This window comes from Danio rerio, chromosome 4 (assembly GCF_049306965.1).
Source record: "Danio rerio strain Tuebingen ecotype United States chromosome 4, GRCz12tu, whole genome shotgun sequence".
Taxonomy (NCBI): Eukaryota; Metazoa; Chordata; class Actinopteri; order Cypriniformes; family Danionidae; genus Danio; species Danio rerio.
This window is the reverse complement of record NC_133179.1, coordinates 46,996,269-47,017,500: the sequence shown is the minus strand read 5'-3', so window position 1 is coordinate 47,017,500 and position 21,232 is coordinate 46,996,269. Positions and strand designations below refer to the sequence as shown.

The following is a 21,232-nucleotide window of genomic DNA, read 5'->3' as shown; positions in this document are numbered from 1 at the left end:
TCCACCCTAGAGGCAAAGACGATAAAAGCTTTCTGTTTCCACACACCCAAAAGAAATCTGCTAATGGCAAAGTTTGATCTTTATATCTATCTATGTCAGGTAATGCTATGGTCTGATTTTCACAATTTTCAGCTGGAGTTATTATTTTTCCTTTATGTGTTCCTGTCCCTCGAAAGAGTGGGAAATCACGAGAATCATCATAATTTCTAACCTTTTTTGTGTCTAAATTCCAAGTAATGCTGCATTTCCCTTTAAACTGTCCCACATTAATGGTTCCTATGGGCTTAACAAAACACTCATACTCTTTACTATAATCAATAGTATACCATAATGGGATCTCTTCTGGACCATTTTGTATTTTTAATTTGTCACTAATACCGAAACTTCTACATTTAGCCCTTAATCTAGCTACATGTTTGAAGAGGAGATGATGTTTAGAATGACTCAAGTAGCCTAAGCATTCAGCCGGACAAAAAAGTCTCCAGTCATTTTCCATTTGGCAAAAGTCTCTATTGAATTGAGCACAGTGTTCATAAGTGAACGGATTAGGAACAACTACTACTTGACTCATTGGTGTCTTCGTACAGAACAGGCAGTCTTTCTTTTTTATTTCTGCTGTAGTATATGTTGCCCATTCAAACCACTGATAACTTTGCGCCATTTCCCAAAGTTCATCCAGTTTAATGTTGTCTTCCAATATACTGTCCACATTTCTCCTCTGTTTTCCACCTCCTTCAATGAGGCTTGAATTACTGTTTAACTCCAGAAATGACTGAATTGTTGTTGATATTGGAGTATCATTGAATGTTTGACTCATGTAACCCAAAGTTATGTTATCTTGTGGAGGTATAGTAGTATTATTAGAGTTATTGTACTCTGAAGACATGAAGTTATTTACAGCCTGATAAGTGTGATTAAAATCTTGAGTCTTGGGATCCGCCGTGGTGATGTTTTCCATCCCTTCAATTTGTTGCATCTTTATCATATTTAGGCATATTATGAGAGTTATGAGTTTTATGCTTCTATTCACCTCCTTCTGCCACATTTTGTACATCATTGTTGCCTTCTATGTGGTTTTCTGGCTCACTTGTTTCTAGCTGGTGCGTTTCTCCTCCGGACTTTTTTACTGGAACCGTTGTGCAGTGATTCAGATGATACCAGCAGGTACTTCCTTCCACTTGGACAGCTGTTGGAGTTGCTCTTATAACTCGATATGGTCCTTCTCTCCTAGCCTCATTCCATTTCCGCCGGAACACCTTTAGGTACACTTGGTCCCCTGGCACGACTGGACCTGGCGTTTCCACTTCCTCACGAACCCCCTTCCTGGTTTCCTGCACATAAATAGCTTTGTGTATGGCAGTTAGATTCTTCATGTATGACCGTAATTCCATTTGCAATTGTTCTAATGGGGGTCCTTTATAGGGACCCCGACAAAACGGCACAGGCATTGGACGTCCGGTTAACATTTCATGCGGTGTTAGATGTGTGTTTCTGTTAGTTTGCATGCGATAACTCATTAAAGCAAGAGGCAAAGCATCAACCCAGTTAAGATTAGTACTTGCACATATTTTATTGAGTTTGGCTTTAATGGTTCCATTCACTCTCTCAACCATTCCCTGAGATTGTGGATGGTAAATGCATCCTAATCTTTGCTTAATTCTCAATTGTTGCAGTACTTGTTTAACTGTCTTTTGTATGAATGCTGATCCATTATCTGAACTTATTTCTGATGGTATTCCAAATCGTGGAATTATTTCTCTTGTCAAAAATTTAATTACAGTTCCTGCTCCCTGATCTGCTGATGGCACTGCCTCCACCCACCTGCTAAACCTATCAATTACCACAAGCATGTATCTTTTGCCTTGCACTCGTTTTATCATATCCACATAGTCCATTACTAAGTGTTTGAATGGCCCTTCTGGTACTGGTATATGACTTATTGGTGTTGCTGTTCCCTTTCTTACATTGTGTTTTGCACAAATTTCACATGTGGACAAAAATTCACTAATCATTGCATTTAAGTAAGGAGACCAATATCCTTGCTGTTTAATTTTCCCTATCACTTTACCTTTTGAACAATGATCAAATCCATGTGCATCTGCAATGAGAATATTTAGTAATGATGTTGGTGCAACAGTTTGCCCTTCATGATTACGCCAAATATTTAGTGAATCTTTTTTAGCTCCCCTTTGATGCCACATAGATTGTTCATAGACACTTGCTTGTTGTTGAATTCGCACAATATCATCTAATTGTGGTTCAGGCTCTATTAGTACTATTGGAGTTAGAATTGCTACCCGACATCCTGATGCTTTTTTAGCTTCTGAATCAGCTACATTATTTCCCTTAATGACAAAATCATTTCCTTTTTTATGAGCTTGACATTTGATGACTGCTAGTCGTTTTGGTTGCATCATAGCAGAAATCAATTGTCCTATCTGTTCAGCATGTTGGATGGGGGACCCATCAGTTTTCTTAAAACCTCTTTGTTTCCACACTGCCCCAAACAAATGACATACACCATGTGCATATGCTGAATCAGTGTAAATGTTAGCTGTTTGTCCTTTTGCTAACTGGCATGCTGCTGTAAGAGCTTTTAATTCTGCTAACTGAGCAGAGCATGGTTGTACACACTGTTGAGATATTACTGGAACAAAATTATCTTTTTCCTTTTTTATTACTGCAAATCCTGTATGAACTCCTAAATGGTCTCTATAACTAGATCCATCTACAAAATATGTGACTTCTGTCTCAGGGAAGGGTACAGACTCCAAATCAGGTCTTAATCTAGTAAATGCCAATGAGTTTGCTACACAGTCATGTGGCTGTCCTTCAAAATCCAATGGAATTAACTCAGCTGGGTTTACTGTCTTACATCGTTTAATGGTAATGTCTGGATATGTCAAAAGTGTACAGTATGTTAAGATGCGGGCCTGAGTAAGCACAAATTTCCCTTGTTCTAATAATTCCACCGTTTTGTGATGTGTATAAATAGTAACTGGATACCCCATGGTAATTGTAGATGCTTTCTCATAAGCATAATACACTGCTGCTAGACCCTGTTGGTGACATGGTGGGTACCCCTGTGCTGTATTGTCTAGTTTAGTGCAATAGTATGCTATAGGCTGTTTTTTCCTCCCACTACATGTCTCTTGCAATAATACAGCTGATGCATAACCATCAGCTCTATTTGCCACATATAAGAAAAATTCTTTGGAATAATCTGGGTTTCCCAGAGCAGGTGCTTTTTGAAGTTCTTTTTTCATTGACTCAAATGCTATGATTGCATCTGTGTTCCATTTTACTGGATTTTTTAAGTTTTCTACTCCTGCCTGTTTCATGATTTCTCTCAAAGGTGCTGTTTTTATGGCATAATCCTCAATCCAATCAGCACTGAAACCAGTCATTCCTAGAAATGTCATCATCTGGCCTACAGTCTTTGGCATTGGTGATTTACTTATACCTTCTAACTGATCTGGAGCTATAGCTCGTGTGCCAAAGGCAATCAATCGTCCTAAGTACTCAACCTGTGACTGACAGTACTGTGTTTTATTTTTGGATACTTTATGACCTCCTTCAGCTAACTTTGTTAGTACTTTAATGGAATCTCTATGGCATTGTTCCAGGGATGGAGAGCAAATAATTAAATCATCTACATATTGTATTAACGTACTCTCCATCATCACCTCCTCCAAATCTGCTTTAAGAATTTGATTAAATACATGTGGAGAGTGTTTAAATCCTTGTGGCATTCTGGTGTATGTATACTGTTTACCAGCATAGGTAAATGCAAACAAATATCTACTTTCCTCTGCCAACGGTACACTGAAATAGGCTGAACAAAGATCAATTACAGTAAAGTATTTGGCATCAGGAGGAATATTTGTTAGGAGAGTATGTGGGTTTGGAACTTCAGCCGTAAAATCTTCGACTATATCATTGATTGCCCTTAGATCATGAACTAGACGCCATCTGTTTTTGTCTGGTTTGATTACAGGCATAATTGGAGTATTACAGTAACTAGTTGTTTCTACTAATACTCCTGCTTTCACCAATCCTTCAATTGTGTTTCTTATGCCTGCTACAGCATCAGGTCGTAAAGGGTACTGTGCTTTTCTAGGCAATTGTGCATTTGGTTTAATCTTAACCCTCACTGGGCTGGCTGATTGAATTAGCCCAACATCTGTATCATGCAATGACCATAATTTAATTGGTACTTGACTTTCCATTTCCTTAAACAATTCAGTTTCTGAACTATCTGTTAATTCTGACATTGTATTCATTTGTGTCATTTTTTCTTCACTTAGAATTACTTCCTGAGGTATTCCCAACAATTTGGTTGCACATACAATTTTGATGTATTTTTTGTCAGAAGACTGAAAAATTAATGGATGTTCTGTAGTCTCCCACCTACTCTTTTCTGCTTGTTCCATCATCGGGCCTAAATCTTTTGTTTCCCAATTTCTTCCCACATACATGGCTATATGTGGAATTGAACCTATTACATTAAACCATTTCTCTACAAATCCTTCTCTTGGTATATGTAATGCTGCTCCCTGTTGCCCTACAATCATGTATTGTGAAACAATTTCAATTTGTTGTCCCTCAGTATTTTCTTGCCATTCCTTTTCTAAGCTCAAATCTCTTTTTGTATCATACATCATTGTACAATGAAACCCTGATTGTGGCATTTTTGAGTCAGGAATTTGTGCTTCAATGTATTTTCCCCACTTATTAATTGTCTCCCATACTTCTTTATCTATTTGCCCTATCCAATAGATATTAGCCTTTGGTTCTGCAACCATCATTTGAGTGTCAATTCCTTTTGCATCAATATATACACCCTCAGGGGAACACCAAATGTGTAAACCTAATTTACACAGTGCATCTCTTCCTAGTAAATTGACAGGAGTCTGAGTTGAAACAAGAATGGGTAAAGTAACACTTTGATTTTTAGTTTCTATGCACACTGGCGAAGTCATTGGAATTAACTGTGTTTTTCCCGAGAATCCTACAGTCTTTGCATATTTACCAGACAGGGGAAGATGAGCAGCATAATTTGCATTAATAGATGTGTACACAGCCCCTGTATCAAGAAGCATTGGTATTGTTTTACCCTCTATTTTGATTGGTAACATTGGTTCTTGACTAGAATTTGTTGTTATCATTGGAAGCTGATTTTCCCCTGCAGGATTCTCTGGGCCCCATCAATATCCCTGATTTGGACCTCTATATGAATTAACTGGGCCTTGGTTTGAATTTGGATGGGGCTGATGCCATCCCCCCCTTACACCACAAGGAGACTCCCATGGATTTGTGGGACAATGTCTCTTGTTGTGTCCTGTTAGTCCACACCCCCAACAGACACCAGGGGGCGTCAGTGCATAGGGTTTGCTTGTCCCCTTCTGCTCTCTTTGTGTTGACCTTTTCTGCCACCTTGCCTCTGGCTCTTGTGCGTAGACGTTAATGATTGGTGGGGTCATCTGGTTTCGGTGCAATAGGTAACCTGCAGATGGGCTTGGCTGAGTCATTGGTGGTGCTGCTGTAATTGGAGCCATCATAGCTTCATCCCCCTCCTCTGTCACTACAGCTGCCTGGACCTTCTTTTTGCTCTTTCTGGTCAGTTCCTCCAGCTGTAGCTGAGTTAGTTTTCTCTGCAACTCACTCTCTTGCTTTTTAAGTCGTTGTTCAGTCTTTCTGTACTGGTCAACAGCATGGGACACATAATCACAAAACTCCTTATGTGACTTAGAGTTCAGGCCAACTACATCTTCCAGTCGGCTTTTAACTGCACAAGGCAAAGAGTCAATTATGGCTTGTCTAAACAGTGTAGCCATTATTGGGTCCTTTTCAGGATCACCCTCAGTGTCCTCCCTCCATCTTTTCAAATGTCTTTGCACATATGCTATTGGGTTTTCAACTTCCCCCAGCTGGTCCCCTTTTAACATCTTTGGGTCAAGTCTGAGAGGATATTCAACACGTAAAGCCAACCATATTGCAGGTCTAAACGGATCAAAAACAGTTCCATCAGCATACTGAGTGTTTACAGCTCTTTCCAGGTCAGCAGCTTGAAAGATTTCCCCCATCTTTGTAACTCCAACAGTCTTTGCAAGTAAAGCCTTTATGTCACCAATAGCAAGCATCCTTCCCACAGTGTTTTCTTCAAAAATCTTAATCCACTTTGCTGCCCCCTCGTGAATGTTTGGGAGTTTATTAACAAGGCCCTCCAAATCCTGAGATTGCCAAGGAATATATTGACCCTGTGTCCCTTTAATTAGAATGGGAAATTGTGGAGCAAATGACCTCTGTTTTTGTCCTTTTCCACATTTTCCATCTTCAACTGAAGACTCATCCACTTCACTATCATTTTCTTTACTATCTGAGTGCACAATTCTGTGTTTTATGGTGTCATTTGCATCTTTTAGTAATTTTTCTGTGTCTTTCTGTTTTATGTATTCAATTTCTTCACCTCCCCCTTCTGCCCCAATTTCCTTGTTTACATGTCTCAGCTTTCCTAATGCTTCAACACACTCTACTTTGTTTGCACATTCGGTGTTCATTTTTTCTAATGCCTCCCGTGCTTGTTTGTAACAATCTAGTGGTATATATGCCACACTTTCTTCCACCCCCGATTTTTTAGACTTTACTTCTTTTCCTACATCTGTTTCCTCCATCTCTATCTCTCCCTCTATTTTAAACTCCCCTGCTACACCCATTACACCTTTTAGAAGTGGAAACTGCCCTTCTGAGTGCATATAAGGTGGGGGGCTAGAGAACATCTTTTCTTTAGCTTCTGTTTCTTTTTCTGTCTCTTTCAACATTTTTCTTGCCTTTTTTATACTTTTCAGTTTATCCTGTCCTTCTTTTTTTAAACAGATTGAGAACCTCTAGTTCCTTTTCTCTTTTTGTTTCTTTTTTTTTCTTTGTCATGATGCCTCTTATTTTATAATTTTTTATCATTATCTCCAATTCACCACATAACTCTACATCAAATGACCCTCCTGTTGGCCATTGTGTCACCATATTTTTTGTTCTTGTCTGCCACTTTTTTGAGTATTTATTGATCAGATCCCTACATAATGGATATTTTAATCCTAAACTTTCCACTGGAGTGTTTGCTATAGTTCTTCCTCTCTCTGTACTTACAATTTTATTTTACTTTTACCTCTATATTTTTACAAATATATTTTTCTTTATTTTAACCTGTCCTCTTATTGGTGTAAACTATCCACCCTATATTTTATTATTATTACTTTTTAATTTATTCCTTTCTTTATAATATTCTTTTATATGCACACACAGTTTTCTTTACTTTATCCTCCACTTTTCTGTCCTCTATCCCTTTATTTACTTAGTTTTATGCTATTTATTATATTTATCTATTTTTAAATTACTCTTCCACTTTCCTCTTCTTGATTCTTTGAATAGCTATATATATTTTTCTTTTTTCTCTAATACATATGCACTCTCATTCAAACAAGCATTCTTTCATTCCACCTTTATTGCAAACACACTTCTAAGTTGCATTCATACAATATCCCGTTTATCCTAACGAGCTTATACATTCAAATCAGTTTTTACTGCATACATTCATGTACTCTGCATTCGCTCTTTATCCCTTTTTATGATAAAGGGCTTATTCTTTCATACATTCCTCTCAATGCGACACTAGGGGCGTCCGTCTCTAGACAATCTCACCTAAGAGATATCCAGAAGGGGGCGCCACCCCCTGAGTAACAATTACAAGTTAACGTTTAAACAATGTCCATCAAGGCCCACTCATTGTTAAACACAGATTGTTGCATGCAACACTTTTCTTCTGAACTCAAAACCCTATTTCCCTTTTTACTTTTTAGCTTTTTAAATTTGGAGAAACAGTTCAAGTGCCTTTACCATCACAAGCGGATTCTGGCAGAGCAACAAAACTTGTAAGCAAAAATCGCTCACCTGATTTTCGTGGCCACAGTTCTGTTGCTCTTCCAGTCCCGCAAGCGTGGTCGTCACTGCCTGCTCCTTTCCTGCGCACCCAGGGTCGCCAATAATGTGGTGGTTTTCTCATTTCTTCAATGATCAGCAAAGTCAAATGGTTTTGATTTCAGAAGAGTTCTTTATTGTCGACAACAAAGGAGAACTTTCAGGAGACCCCCAGTAGCATCTCTGTCTGAAAAATTCTGCCTCCCTAATGTGCTGGCCTGTTTAAATACACTTTGACAACAATTGTTTTCCTTTGTTCTCCATATATTACACAAGATCCCTCCTAGTTTAACACCTGGTGACTATACAACTTATCCATTTCTTGTGATATGGTAATTCTTCCAATGGTATGCAAGTCTACAAGCAGATTATACACATACAATTTGAATATATAGATTAACTTCACATTTTAAAGAATATAAAATCCACCTCAAGACCTGGGTCCGATTCCCGGCCAATGCAATTTCTTTTTTGTGTTGCTACTCTTCCAGCTATGGGTAACAGCCTTGCAGCAATCACACCCCACTAATACAGCAGCATGAGCATATCAGCATTGGTGGTTTAGTGGTAGAATTCTCGCCTCCCACACAGGAGACCTGGGTCCGATTCCTGGCCAGCGCAGTTCACTTTTTGTGTTGCTAATCTTCCAGCTCTGGGTAACAGCCTTGCAGCAATCACACCCCACTAGGACAGCAGTATGAGCATATCAGCATTGGTGGTTCACTGGTAGAATTTTCGCCTGCCACTTGGGAGACCCTGGTCCGGTTCCTGGCCAATGCAAACCCTGTTTTGTGTTGCTACTGTTCCAGCTCTGGGTAACAGCCTTGCAGCAATCACACCCCACTAGGACAGTGGTATGAGCATTTCAGCATTGGTGGTTCAGTGGTAGAAGTCACGCCTGCCATGCGGGAGACCCGTGTGCGTTTCCCGGCCAATGCAAATCCTGTTTTGTGTTGCTACTCTTCCAGCTCTGGGTAACAGCCTTGCAGCAGTCACACCCCACTAGGGCAGCAGTTTAAGCATATCAGCATTGGTGGTTCAGTGGTAGAATTGTCGCCTGCCACGCAGGAGACCCGGGTCCGATTCCCGGTTAATGCAAATCCTCTTTTGTATTGCTACTCTTACAGCTCTGGGTAACAGCCTTGCAGCAATCACACCCCACTAGGAGAGCAGTAATAGCATATCAGCATTGGTGGTTCAGTGGTGGATTTCTCGCCTCCCACGTGGGAGACCCGGGTCTGATTCCCGGCTAATGCAATTCGTGTTTTGTGTTGCTACTCTTCCAGCACTGGGTAACAGCCTTGCAGCAATCACACCCCACTAGGACAGATTTATGATTATAACAGCATTGGTGGTTTAGTGGTAGAATTTTCGCCTGCCACGCGGGAGACCCGGGTCCGATTCCCGGCTAATGCAAATCCTCTTCTGTGTTGCTATTCTTTCAGCTCTGGGTAACAGCCCCTAGTGGGTAGCAATCACACCCCACTAGGACAGATGTTTGAGCATATCAGCATTGGTGGTTCAGTGGTAGACTTCTTGCATGCCATGCGGTAGACCTGGGTCCGATTCCCGGCCAATGCAATTTCGTTTTTGTGTTGCTACTCTTCCAGCTCTGGGTAACAGCCTTGCAGCAATCACAACCCACTAGGACAGCAGCATGAGCATATCAGCATTATTGGTTCACTGGTAGAATTCTCACCTCCCACGCGGGAGACCCGGGTCCGATTCCTGGCCAATGCAATTCTTGTTTTGTGTTGCTAATCTTCCACCTCTGGGTAACAGCCTTGCAGCAATCACACCCCACTAAGACAGCAGTATGATCATATCAGCATTGGTGGTTCACTGGTAGAATTCTCGCCTGCCACGTGGGAGACCCTGGTCCGGTTCCTGGCCAATGCAAACCCTGTTTTGTGTTGCTACTCTTCCAGCTCTGGGTAACAGCCTTGCAGCAATCACACCCCACTAGGACAGTTGTATAAGCATATCAGCATTAGTGGTTCAGTGGTAGAATTCTCGCCTGCCATGCGGGAGACCCGGGTCCGATTCCCGGCCAATGCAAATCATCTTTTGTGTTGCTACTCTTACAGCTCTGGGTAACAGCCTTGCAGCAATCACACCCCACTAGGACAGCAGTATGAGCATATCAGCATTGGTGATTTAGTGGTAGAATTCTCGCCTCCCACACAGGAGACCTGGGTCCGATTCCCGGCTAACGCAGTTCCCTTTTTGTGTTGCTTCTCTTCCAGCTCTGGGTAACAGCCTTGCAGCAATCACACCCCACTAGGAGAGCAGTATGAGCATATCAGCATTGGTGGTTCAGTGGTAGAATTCTCGTCTCCCATGCGGGAGACCTGGGTCCGATTCCCGGCCAATGCAATTCCTGTTTTGTGGTGCTACTCTTTCAGCTCTGGGTAACAGCCTTGCAGCGATCACACCCAACTAGGAAAGCAGTATGAGCATATCAGCAGTGGTGGTTCACTGGTAGAATTCTTGCCTGCCACTCGGGAGACCCGGCTCCAATTCCTGGCCAATGCAAACCCTGTTTTGTGTTGCTACTCTTCCAGCTCTGGGTAACAGTCTTGCAGCAATTACACCCCACTAGGACAGTTGTATAAGCATATCAGCATTGGTGGTTCAGTGGTAGAATGCTCGCCTGCCACGCGGGAGACCCGGGTCCGATTCCCGGCCATTTCAAATCCTCTTTTGTGTTGCTACTCTTACAGCTCTGGGTAACAGCCTTGCAGCAATCACACCCCACTAGGACAGCAGTATGAGCATATCAGCATTGGTGGTTTAGTGGTAGAATTCTCACCTCCCACACAGGAGACCCGGGTCCGATTCCCGGCCAATGCAATTTCTTTTTTGTGTTGCTACTCTTCCAGCTCTGGGTAACAGCCTTGCAGCAATCACACCCAACTAGGACAGCAGTATGAGCATATCAGCAGTGGTGGTTCACTGGTAGAGTTCTCGCCTGCCATGCGGGAGACCTGGGTCCGATTCCTGGCCAATGCAAATCCTGTTTTGTGTTGCTACTCTTCCAGCCCTAGGTAACAGCCTTGCATCAATCACACCCTACTAGGAGAGCAGTATGAGCATATCAGCATTGGTGGTTCAGTGGTAGAATTCTCGTCTCCCACACGGGAGACCTGGGTCTGATTCCCGGCCAATGCAATTCCTGTTTTGTGTAGTTAATCTTCCAGCTCCGGGTAACAGCCTTGCAGCAATCACACCCCACTAAGACAGATGTTTGAGCATGTCAGCAGTGGTGGTTCAGTGGTAGACTTCTTGCCTGCCACGCGGTAGACCTGGGTCCGATTCCCGGCCAATGCAAACCCTGTTTTGTGTTGCTACTCTTCCAACTCTGGGTAACAGCCTTGCAGCAATCACACCCCACTAGGACAGTAGTATGAGCATATCAGCATTGGTGGTTCAGTGGTAGAAGTCACGCCTGCCATGCGGGAGACCCGTGTGCGATTCCCGGTCAATGCAAATCCTGTTTTGTGTTGCTACTCTTCCAGCTCTGGGTAACAGCCTTGCAGCAGTCACACCTCACTAGGGCAGCAGTATAAGCATATCAGCGTTGGTGGTTCAGTGGTAGAACTGTTGCCTGCCACGCAGGAGACCTGGGTCTGATTCCCGGTTAATGCAAATCCTCTTTTGTATTGCTACTCTTACAGCTCTGGGTAACAGCCTTGCAGCAATCACACCCCACTAGGACAGCAGTATGAGCATATCAGCATTGGTGGTTTAGTGGTAGAATTCTCGCCTCCCACACAGGAGACCTGGTTCCAATTCCCGGCCAATACAGTTCCCTTTTTGTGTTTCTTCTCTTCCAGCTCTGGGTAACAGCCTTGCAGCAATCACACCCCACTAGGAGAGCAGTATTAGCATATCAGCATTGGTGGTTCAGTGGTAGAATTCTTGCCTCCCACGCGGGAGACCCGGGTCCGATTCCCGGCTAATGCAATTCCTATTTTGTGTTGCTACTCTTCCAGCACTGGGTAATAGCCTTGCAGCAATCACACCCCACTAGGACAGACTTATGATTATAACAGCATTGGTGGTTCAGTGGTAGAATTCTTGCCTCCCACGCGGGAGACCCGGGTCTTATTCCTGGCCAATGCAATTCCTCTTCTGTGTTGCTAATCTTCCACCTCTGGGTAACAGCCCCTAGTGGGTAGCAATCACAACCCACTAGGACAGCAGTATGAGCATATCAGCGTTGGTGGTTCAGTCGTAAAAATCCCATTTGTGACGCGGGAGGTCTGTTTTCCGGCAAATTCAATTCCTGTTTTTTGTTGCTACTCTTACAGCTCTGGGTAACAGCCTTGCGGAGGTTACACCCCACTAGGGCAGCAATATAAGCATATGAGCATTGGTGGTTCAGTGGTAGGATTCTCGCCTGCCACGTGGGAGACCTGGGTCTGATTCCTGGCCAATGCAATTCTTGTTTTGTGTTGCCAATCTTCCAGCTCTGGGTAACAGCCTTGCAGCAATCACACCCCACTAGGACAGCAGTATGAGCATATCAGCATCGGTGGTTCACTATTAGAGATCTCGCCTGCCACGTGGGAGACCCTGGTCCGGTTCCTGGCCAGTGCAAACCCTGTTTTGTGTTGCTATTCTTCCAGCTCTGGGTAACAGCCTTGCAGCAATCACACCCCACTAGGACAGTTGTATAAGCATATCAGCATTGGTGGTTCAGTGGTAGAATTCTCGCCTGCCACGCGGGAGACCCGGGTCCGATTCCCGGCCAATGCAAATCCTCTTTTGTGTTGCTACTCTTACAGCTCTGGGTAACAGCCTTGCAGCAATCACACCCCACTAGGAAAGCAGTATGAGCATATCAGCATTGGTGGTTTAGTGGTAGAATTCTTGCCTGCCACGTGGGAGACCCTGGTCCGGTTCCTGGCCAATGCAAACCCTGTTTTGTGTTGCTACTCTTCCAGCTCTGGGTAACAGCCTTGCAGCAATCACACCCCACTAGGACAGCTGTATAAGCGTATCAGCATTGGTGGCTCAGTGGTAGAATTCTCGCCTGCCACGCGGGAGACCCGGGTCCGATTCCCAGCCAATGCAAATCCTCTTTTGTGTTGCTACTCTTACAGCTCTGGGTAACAGCCTTGCAGCAATCACACCCCACTAGGAAAGCAGTATGAGCATATCAGCATTGGTGGTTTAGTGGTAGAATTCTCGCCTCCCACGCAGGAGACCTGGGTCTGATTCCCGGCCAACACAGTTCCCTTTTTGTGTTGCTTCCCTTCCAGCTCTGGGTAACAGCCTAGCAGCAATCACACCCCACTAGGAGAGCAGTATGAGCATATCAGCATTGGTGGTTCAGTGGTAGAATTCTTGCCTCCCATGCGGGAGACCCGTGTCCGATTCCCGGCCAATGCAATTCCTGTTTTGTGTTGCTACTCTTCCTGCACTGGGTAACAGCCTTTCAGCAATCACACCCCACTAGGACAGAATTATGATTATAACAGCATTGGTGGTTCAGTGGTAGAATTCTCGCCTGCCACGCGGGAGACCCGGGTCCGATTCCCGGCCAATGCAAATCGTCTTTTGTGTTGCTACTCTTACAGCTCTGGGTAACAGCCTAGCAGCAATCACACCCCACTAGGACAGCAGTATGAGCATATCAGCGTTGGTGGTTTAGTGGTAGAATTCTCGCGTCCCACACAGGAGACCTGGGTCTGATTCCCGGCCAACGCAGTTCCATTTTTGTGTTGCTTCTCTTCCAGCTCTGGGTAACAGCCTTGCAGCAATCACACCCCACTAGGACAGCAGTATGAGCATATCAGCATTGGTGGTTCACTGGTAGAATTCTCGCCTGCCACGTGGGAGACCCTGGTCCGGTTCCTGTCCAATGCAAACCCTGTTTTGTGTTGCAACTCTTCCAGCTCTGGGTAGCAGCCTTGCAGCAATCACACCCCACTAGGACAGTTGTATAAGCATATCAGCATTGGTGGTTCAGTGGTAGAATTCTCGCCTGCCACGCGGGAGACCCGGGTCCGATTCCCGGCCAATGCAAATCGTCTTTTGTGTTGCTACTCTTACAGCTCTGGGTAACAGCCTAGCAGCAATCACACCCCACTAGGACAGCAGTATGAGCATATCAGCGTTGGTGGTTTAGTGGTAGAATTCTCGCGTCCCACACAGGAGACCTGGGTCTGATTCCCGGCCAACGCAGTTCCATTTTTGTGTTGCTTCTCTTCCAGCTCTGGGTAACAGCCTTGCAGCAATCACACCCCACTAGGACAGCAGTATGAGCATATCAGCATTGGTGGTTCACTGGTAGAATTCTCGCCTGCCACGTGGGAGACCCTGGTCCGGTTCCTGTCCAATGCAAACCCTGTTTTGTGTTGCTACTCTTCCAGCTCTGGGTAATAGCCTTGCAGCAATCACACCCCACTAGGACAGAAGTACGAGCATATCAGCATTGGTGGTTCAGTGGTAAAATTCTCGCCTCCCACGCGGGAGACCCGGGTCCGATTCCTAGCCAATGCAATGCCTCTTCTGTGTTGCTAATCATCCAGCTCTGGGTAACAGCCCCTAGTGGGTAGCAATCACAACCCACTAGGACAGCAGTATTAGCATATCAGCGTTGGTGGTTCAGTCGTAAAAATCCCATTTGTGACGCGGGAGGTCTGTTTTCCAGCCAATTCAATTCCTGTTTTTTGTTGCTACTCTTCCAGCTCTGGGTAACAGCCTTGCAGCAATAACACCCCACTAGGACAGATTTATGATTATAACAGCATTGGTGGTTCAGTGGTAGAATTCTCGCCTGCCACGCTGGAGACCAGGTTTCGATTCCCAGCCAATGCAAATCCTCTTTTGTGTTGCTACTCTTACAGCTCTGGGTAACAGCCTTGCAGCAATCACACCCAACTAGTACAGCAGTATGAGCATATCAGCAGTGGTGGTTCACTGGTAGAATTCTCACCTGCCACGCGAGAGACCCGGGTCCGATTCCTGGCCAATGCAAATCCTGTTTTGTGTTGCTACTCTTCCAGCTCTGGGTAACAGCCTTGCAGCAATCACACCCTACTAGGAGAGCAGTGTGAGCATATCAGCATTGGTGGTTCAGTGGTAGAATTCTCACTTGCCACGCGGGAGGCCTGGTGTCGATTCACGGCTATAACATTTGCTGTTTTGTGTGGCTCCTGTTCCAGCTCTGGTTGACGGCCTTTTAGCTCTCACACAACACAAAGGCAAGAAACAACATGGATTAGCATTGGTGGTTCAGTGGTAGAATTCTCACCTGTCACGTGGGAGACCCAGGTTTACTTCTCGGCTAATGCAATTACTGTTTTGTGATGCTACTCTTCCAGCTCTGGGTAACAGCCTTGTAGCAATCACACCCCACTTGGGCAGCAATATGAGTATATCCGTATTGGTGGTTCAGTGGTAGAATTCTCGCCTGCCATGCGGGACACATGAGCTCGATTCCCGTCTAGTGCAGTTGCTGTTTTGTGTGGCTCCTTTTCCAGCTACATGAACTGCCTTGCAGCACTGACTCCCCACAAGGGCAAAAGAACATATGTGCCAGCGTTGGTGTTTCAGTGGTAGAATTTTCGCCCGCCTTGTGGAAGAACTGGGTCTGATTGCCAGCCAATGCAGTTGCTGGTCTGTGTTGCTACTCTTCCAGCTGCATGTAACAGCATAGCAGCAATCACACCCCACTAGGGTAGGATAACATGTGTTTCAGCATTGATGGTTTAGTGCCCTATCATACGCGCGGCGCAACAGTATATTGCTAGTTTAAGCTTGACACAAGAGTCGTTTTGAGACGTTGCGCTACGCTGTTTAAATAGCAAATGCATTAGCGCTCATATGTGCACCCATAGGCGTTCTGGTCTAAAAAAGAAGGTGTTCTGAGGCGCACTGCTGGCGCGTTGCTATTTTGAGAAACTAAAATAGATTTTTCATTAGACCAAAACAAACCCGGTCTAAACTCCTGCGCAGAGTTGCGCCTCGCTTACACACAATTCTCACCTGCCACGTGGGAGATTCGTGTCCGATTCCCGGCCAATGGCAAAATAATAAGCAGGTCAGCATTTGTGGATTTGTGTTGATTCCTGGCCAATGCAATTTATGTTGCTCCCCTTCCAGCTGCATGTAACCGCCTGGCAGCACTCGGAGCCCACAAGGGCAGGTGAACATGTGAGGCAGCAATGGTGGTTCAGTGGTTGAATTCTCGCCTCCCATGCAGGAGACCGGGGACTGATTCTTGGCCAATGCAGTTCATGTTTTGTGTTGCTCCTCTTCCAGCTGCATGTAACAGCCTTGCAGCACTCACACACCAAAAAGGCAAGGAAAGACATGTGTCAACATTGGTGGCTCAGTGGTAGAATTCTTGCCTGCTTATAGCCGTACCACCCTGGGAACAGTAGAGGACACTAGTGAGCGATATAGGGAGTGAACAGCTGCAGTTCGGAGACAGGGTCTCCTTCATTTTAGAATATTTGTTTTGTGTTTGTTTGTGTTGTTTTTGTGAAGTGAAATAGAGTCTATTTTATTTTATTTTTTTAAACCACCTGAGAGCAGCATCTTGCTAACTGGAGGGTGTTTTTTTTTTTTTTTTGCACTTTTCCTGGGCATAAAATGGACGGTTCTGTGGCAAACGAAACTGGGCTGGATGCAGAGACTTTCTTGGCAAATGAAACTAGACTGAATGGAGGGACAAGAATGGTTAACGACAATGGACTAGACGATAAACAACGAGCTGGACAAAGGAAAAACTTGGTGGAAAAAAATATTTAAAAGAAGTAACAGTAATAGTGAATGCCGAAGAAGTAAATGAGGTAAGAGCTGTGGACATCATTAAAGCAGTGACAGACAAGTGTGGTCATGGGAAGATTCTGGCTTTGAGACTGAGGCAAGGAAAAGAGTTTGAACTAACTATGGAAAAGCAAGAAACATGTGAGGAATTGATCTATGAACTGTTGATTAAGGAAATGAACTGTTAAAATCAAAAAGCTGCAAAACAGGGATTATGTTGTTTCTTTCATGCACCTGCCAGTCTATCTTTATGACAGAGACATTTTAGAAAAATTAGAAGGATGGGGAGTTTATCCCATATCAAAAATAAAAAGAAGAGTTTACACAGGCACTGACATTGAGGACGGATCAAGGTTGTTTTAAATGGTTTAAAGTGGAAGATGCCCAAAGAGGATATTATTTTATGAAGAATGTTTATTTTAATGTATTTGTTTTGTGAAATTTCTGGAGTTTTTAAATGTTAATGTAATGTGATGATGTTTTAAATAAAAAAAATAAAACAAAAAAAGCACATTTTAATGGATTGCGCTGATTTTAAGTGCTATAAAGGTGAAGAAAAGGGACACTTTGCAAGGAATTGTAATAATGTCAAATGTCCAGAATTTAAACAATTTTTAAACAAGTGTGAATGTTGGATGGAAGGAGAGGAAGGAGGGGGAGCAAAACAAGAGGACGGACAGGTGCATGAAAGAAACAAGGAAGAAGAAGATTTAAAAACAAGGGTTATGTAGGAGGAAACAAACAACATAAGGGAAGAGAGAGGAAAAATGTGAACGAAAAACAGACGTCAGAACAAGAACAGTGGACACAAATGGAAATAACTGACAGTTTTAAAAACTTTTTAAATATGGTGGAAAACGATGAAATAAATAAGACTGATCAAGCCGAAGAAATGGAAAGTAATGGAGAAAAACTGACAGATTTTGTAGAGAAGAACAAAGTGGAAAGAGGACTAATAAGAAGAAGAACAATAAAGGTAAAACCAAATGTGGACAGTGCAAGAAAAAAGATGTTGACAAAGGTGCGAGTAAAAAATGTAAATAGGTATGAAGTGTTAAGAGGGCTGGAAGTGAGGTGGATTTTGTGCTCTTTGGAGTGTGAAGTTAATCTATACATTCAAATTGTATGTGTATAATCTGCTTGTAGACTTGCATACCATTAAAAGAATTAAGGTGCTATGTAGAAAAGGTCATAAAAAGAAGTGGATGAGAAGAGAGCGGGACAAAGCCTGAGTAAACAACTAATGTGTCTCAGGAAATGGATAAGAATAGAGCAACACATGTGTAAACAGATGACAGAGGTGGAATTTGGAGTCAAGGGTTAAACTAGGGGGGTCTTGTGTGATATATGTAGAAATAAAGGAAAAACAGATGACAGAGGTGGAATTTGGAGTCAAGGGTTAAACTAGGAGGGATCTTGTGTAATATATGGAGAACAAAGGAAAACAACGGATGTAAAGGGGTATTTAGGTAAGGCCAGGGCATGAGTGAGACAGAACTTTTCAGACAGGGATGCTACTGGGGGTCTCCTGAAAATTCTCCTTTGTTGTCGACAATAAAGTATATTCTTCTGATATTCATAACCTCCAGACTGAGTTTGATTTAGTAAGAGAAAAACCAAGAAAACCACTACAGAAGAAGATGATGAGAAATAATGATTTTTTACCCATTTTATTTATTTTTAACATGAATTTAATTTGTGTTTCTTTTATGGAAGGGGCTGTTAGTTGAGTGACAAAAATTGGTATGCAGATGTAGAGGATGAGACTAAAAATAATGGGTGGTTTTAATATTTTAATATCTTTCATCATGTTTTTAAACATTTTATTATGGAATGCAAGCGGTTTATTGAATGTGGAGAAATTTAAAAAAATGTTGGTGTTATGTAAAGAAGCTGATGTGATTGTTTTGCAAGAAACAAATTGGAAAAATTTAAGTTTAAAATGGTTCATGGTAAATGGGATGGTCAAATATATTTTAACAGTGGAGAGGATAAAGTGGATTATGGAGTAGTGATTTTAATAAAAAAAAGGTATATATGAAAAAGAAAAGGTAATATTTGAGGATGGAGTTGGGAAAAGCATGGCGATGAAATTAGAAAAAGGTGAAGATAATTTCATAATTTATAATATTCATGCATCCAATGAAAAAAAGGAAAAAGTGAACTTCTTTAAAAACGTTAGTATAAATGTAAAAAATGGCAGAATGTTATTGTAGTTTGAGATTTTAATACTGTTTTCACAGAATTAGATCTGGAGAGTAAGATGGTATATAGAAAAGACAAGGGGAGGGAGGAGCTACTGAAAATGATGACAATGTAATTTAATAGATGTGTGGAGAGAGAAATAAGACAAAGAGGGAATTTTCAAGAATGCAACTGGTTTTAAATGAGGTTAAGTAGGATTGATTATATGTTATGTAATGTAGAAATAAATGACTATATCAAAAGTGTATTTTACAAAAACCTTGGATTTAGTGATCATTCGATTTTTTGTGTGACGTTAGATTGTGTAAAAGTGAAAGGGGATTAGGTGTATGGATTTTGAACGCAACAATTTTAAAACATGAGACATACAAAGAAAAAATTCAACAAATAATTGTAAACAGTAAATTTGATAGAATGTATAGGGAAGATTAAAGAATATGGTGGGACAATGTTAAGTTAGACATAAAAAAATTTCAATAAAATATTGTAAAATTTAAAAAGAGTTAAAAATAATAAAGAAATACAAATAAGAAGGGAATTAGAAGACGAAATAAAAAGACTGCAAATAGGTCAAAATGAAGAGATTGAAAAATTCATATATTTACAAGAACAACTAAAAGAGATGGAAAATGAAAAATGATTATTTTGCTTACCCCATTGGCAGATTAATTTGCTCGTTTTAAGGAAAAACTCACTTAATATTGGCATATTATTTCTCAAAACAAATTAGAAAATTCTCTTTTATTTAAGATTTTTTAGATATTTGGACTTGAAACAAGACAAAAATATAAATAAAAAAAGCATTTTTTGCAGTGCAGTGTAGAATTTTCTTGCACTTTATTGGCATGAAAAAACTCCTGTTGTTGAGCTGTTAGGGCGCTGCTAATTGTTTTACTTTTTTATCTCGTTTGGCACCAGTGTAAGAGCTGAAGGCCTGATGCTTTGTTTCATAATGTCTTTTAATATTATATTCTTATATTAATGCAACTGATTCTTGGCAAATAAAAACAGATACATTTCCCACTGACCTCTGTGAAGAAATATTCTTTGCCCCAACGTGACTGAAACTTCCTGCACTGACTGTTGATTTTCCTTTTGTTTTGGTGTGCCATGGCTCGCCAAAATGTGATTATCAATCATGTTTCCTTCAGTTTGGTCGGTAAAGCCTGATTTATACTTCTGCGTCAGGTGACCGGCATAACCCACGGCGCAGGCGAAGGGCTATGCGTCAGCGCCGTAGCATATTTTATTTGACGCAGAAGTATAAATCAGCCTTTAGTTTTACATCATAACAAGAAGTGCTGCCTAATTGAAGGCATGTAATAGTGACACCCGGTGGTAATTTATTGAATTACGTTTATTTTTGTATGGCGGGCTTGATTCTATTAATATTTATAAATGCCTCGCCACCACAACACTGATTGCGGGCTGCAGATGGCCCGCGGGCTGTAGTTTGGACACCCCTTTTTTAAACAATGAGTTTTATAAGAGTTTTAGAGAAATTATAGCACCTGTTTTAAAAGTATATGATGAGGTTTTTAACAAAGAAGAATTAAGTGAAAGAATGAAGATAGGAATGATTAAAATGATAAACAAAAGAAGAGAAAGTCCTTTAGATCTGAAGAACAATTGGCCCTTAACAATGTTAAATACAGATTTAAAAATTTTAGCAAAGGTTTTAGCAAACAGACTAAGGAAAATATTACCTAAAATTATAAGCACTACACAGGCATATGGAGTAGAGGGGAGGGACATAATAGACACAGTTCAAAGTATAAGAGATACATTACTGTATACAAGGAGAAAAAAATTATTGGATATTTAATTAGTTTGGTTTTAGAGAAAACATTTGATAGAGTGGAACATGACTATTTGTTTGAAGTGATTAAAAACTTTGGATTTGGGGATAAATTTCGGAAAGGGATCAACATTTTTTATTACAATATCTTGACATGTATTAAATGCAATGTTTTTTATCGTAATGTTTTCAACCAACAAGGTCTGTAAGACAAGGATGTCCACTATCTGCACTACTGTACATATTAGTAGCTAAACCACTAGCAATAAAAGCAATCAATGGAGTAAAAGGAATACAAGTAGAAGAAAGAACCGAACTTGAACCAATATACCAGTATGAAGATGACACAACTTTGTTGGTTGAAGACATCCAAAGTGTAACAAAGGCAATGGGGATTTTAAAGAAGCATTGTAAAGGGACTGGAGCTAAGATTCATGTTGAAAAGAGCGTGTGTATGAGAATTGGAAGGGC

General features: G+C 41.9%; 3 protein-coding genes and 8 non-coding genes across 21 annotated transcripts in view; 10 read left to right on the top strand and 1 right to left on the bottom strand.

Annotated features, from left to right (window-relative positions):
• The window catches only part of zgc:174653, a 954,986-nt gene that overhangs the window by 182,315 nt on the left and 751,439 nt on the right, over nucleotides 1–21,232 (bottom strand). The window lies entirely within an intron of this gene.
• znf1065 (zinc finger protein 1065) overlaps nucleotides 1–21,232 on the top strand; it is a 207,657-nt gene that overhangs the window by 64,732 nt on the left and 121,693 nt on the right. The window lies entirely within an intron of this gene.
• Nucleotides 1–21,232, top strand: part of LOC108183924 (uncharacterized) — a 667,181-nt gene that overhangs the window by 574,518 nt on the left and 71,431 nt on the right. The gene's annotated exons all lie outside the window — the stretch shown is intronic.
• On the top strand, nucleotides 9,320–9,390 carry trnag-gcc (transfer RNA glycine (anticodon GCC)). The gene has a single exon. It is a non-coding gene; the product is annotated as a tRNA-Gly (tRNA).
• Nucleotides 10,280–10,350, top strand: trnag-ccc (transfer RNA glycine (anticodon CCC)). The gene has a single exon. It is a non-coding gene; the product is annotated as a tRNA-Gly (tRNA).
• trnag-ccc (transfer RNA glycine (anticodon CCC)) lies at nucleotides 11,075–11,145 on the top strand. Its single transcript has one exon. It is a non-coding gene; the product is annotated as a tRNA-Gly (tRNA).
• On the top strand, nucleotides 11,870–11,940 carry trnag-ccc (transfer RNA glycine (anticodon CCC)). The gene has a single exon. It is a non-coding gene; the product is annotated as a tRNA-Gly (tRNA).
• trnag-gcc (transfer RNA glycine (anticodon GCC)) lies at nucleotides 12,665–12,735 on the top strand. The gene has a single exon. It is a non-coding gene; the product is annotated as a tRNA-Gly (tRNA).
• trnag-ccc (transfer RNA glycine (anticodon CCC)) lies at nucleotides 13,301–13,371 on the top strand. The gene has a single exon. It is a non-coding gene; the product is annotated as a tRNA-Gly (tRNA).
• On the top strand, nucleotides 13,460–13,530 carry trnag-gcc (transfer RNA glycine (anticodon GCC)). Its single transcript has one exon. It is a non-coding gene; the product is annotated as a tRNA-Gly (tRNA).
• trnag-gcc (transfer RNA glycine (anticodon GCC)) lies at nucleotides 13,937–14,007 on the top strand. The gene has a single exon. It is a non-coding gene; the product is annotated as a tRNA-Gly (tRNA).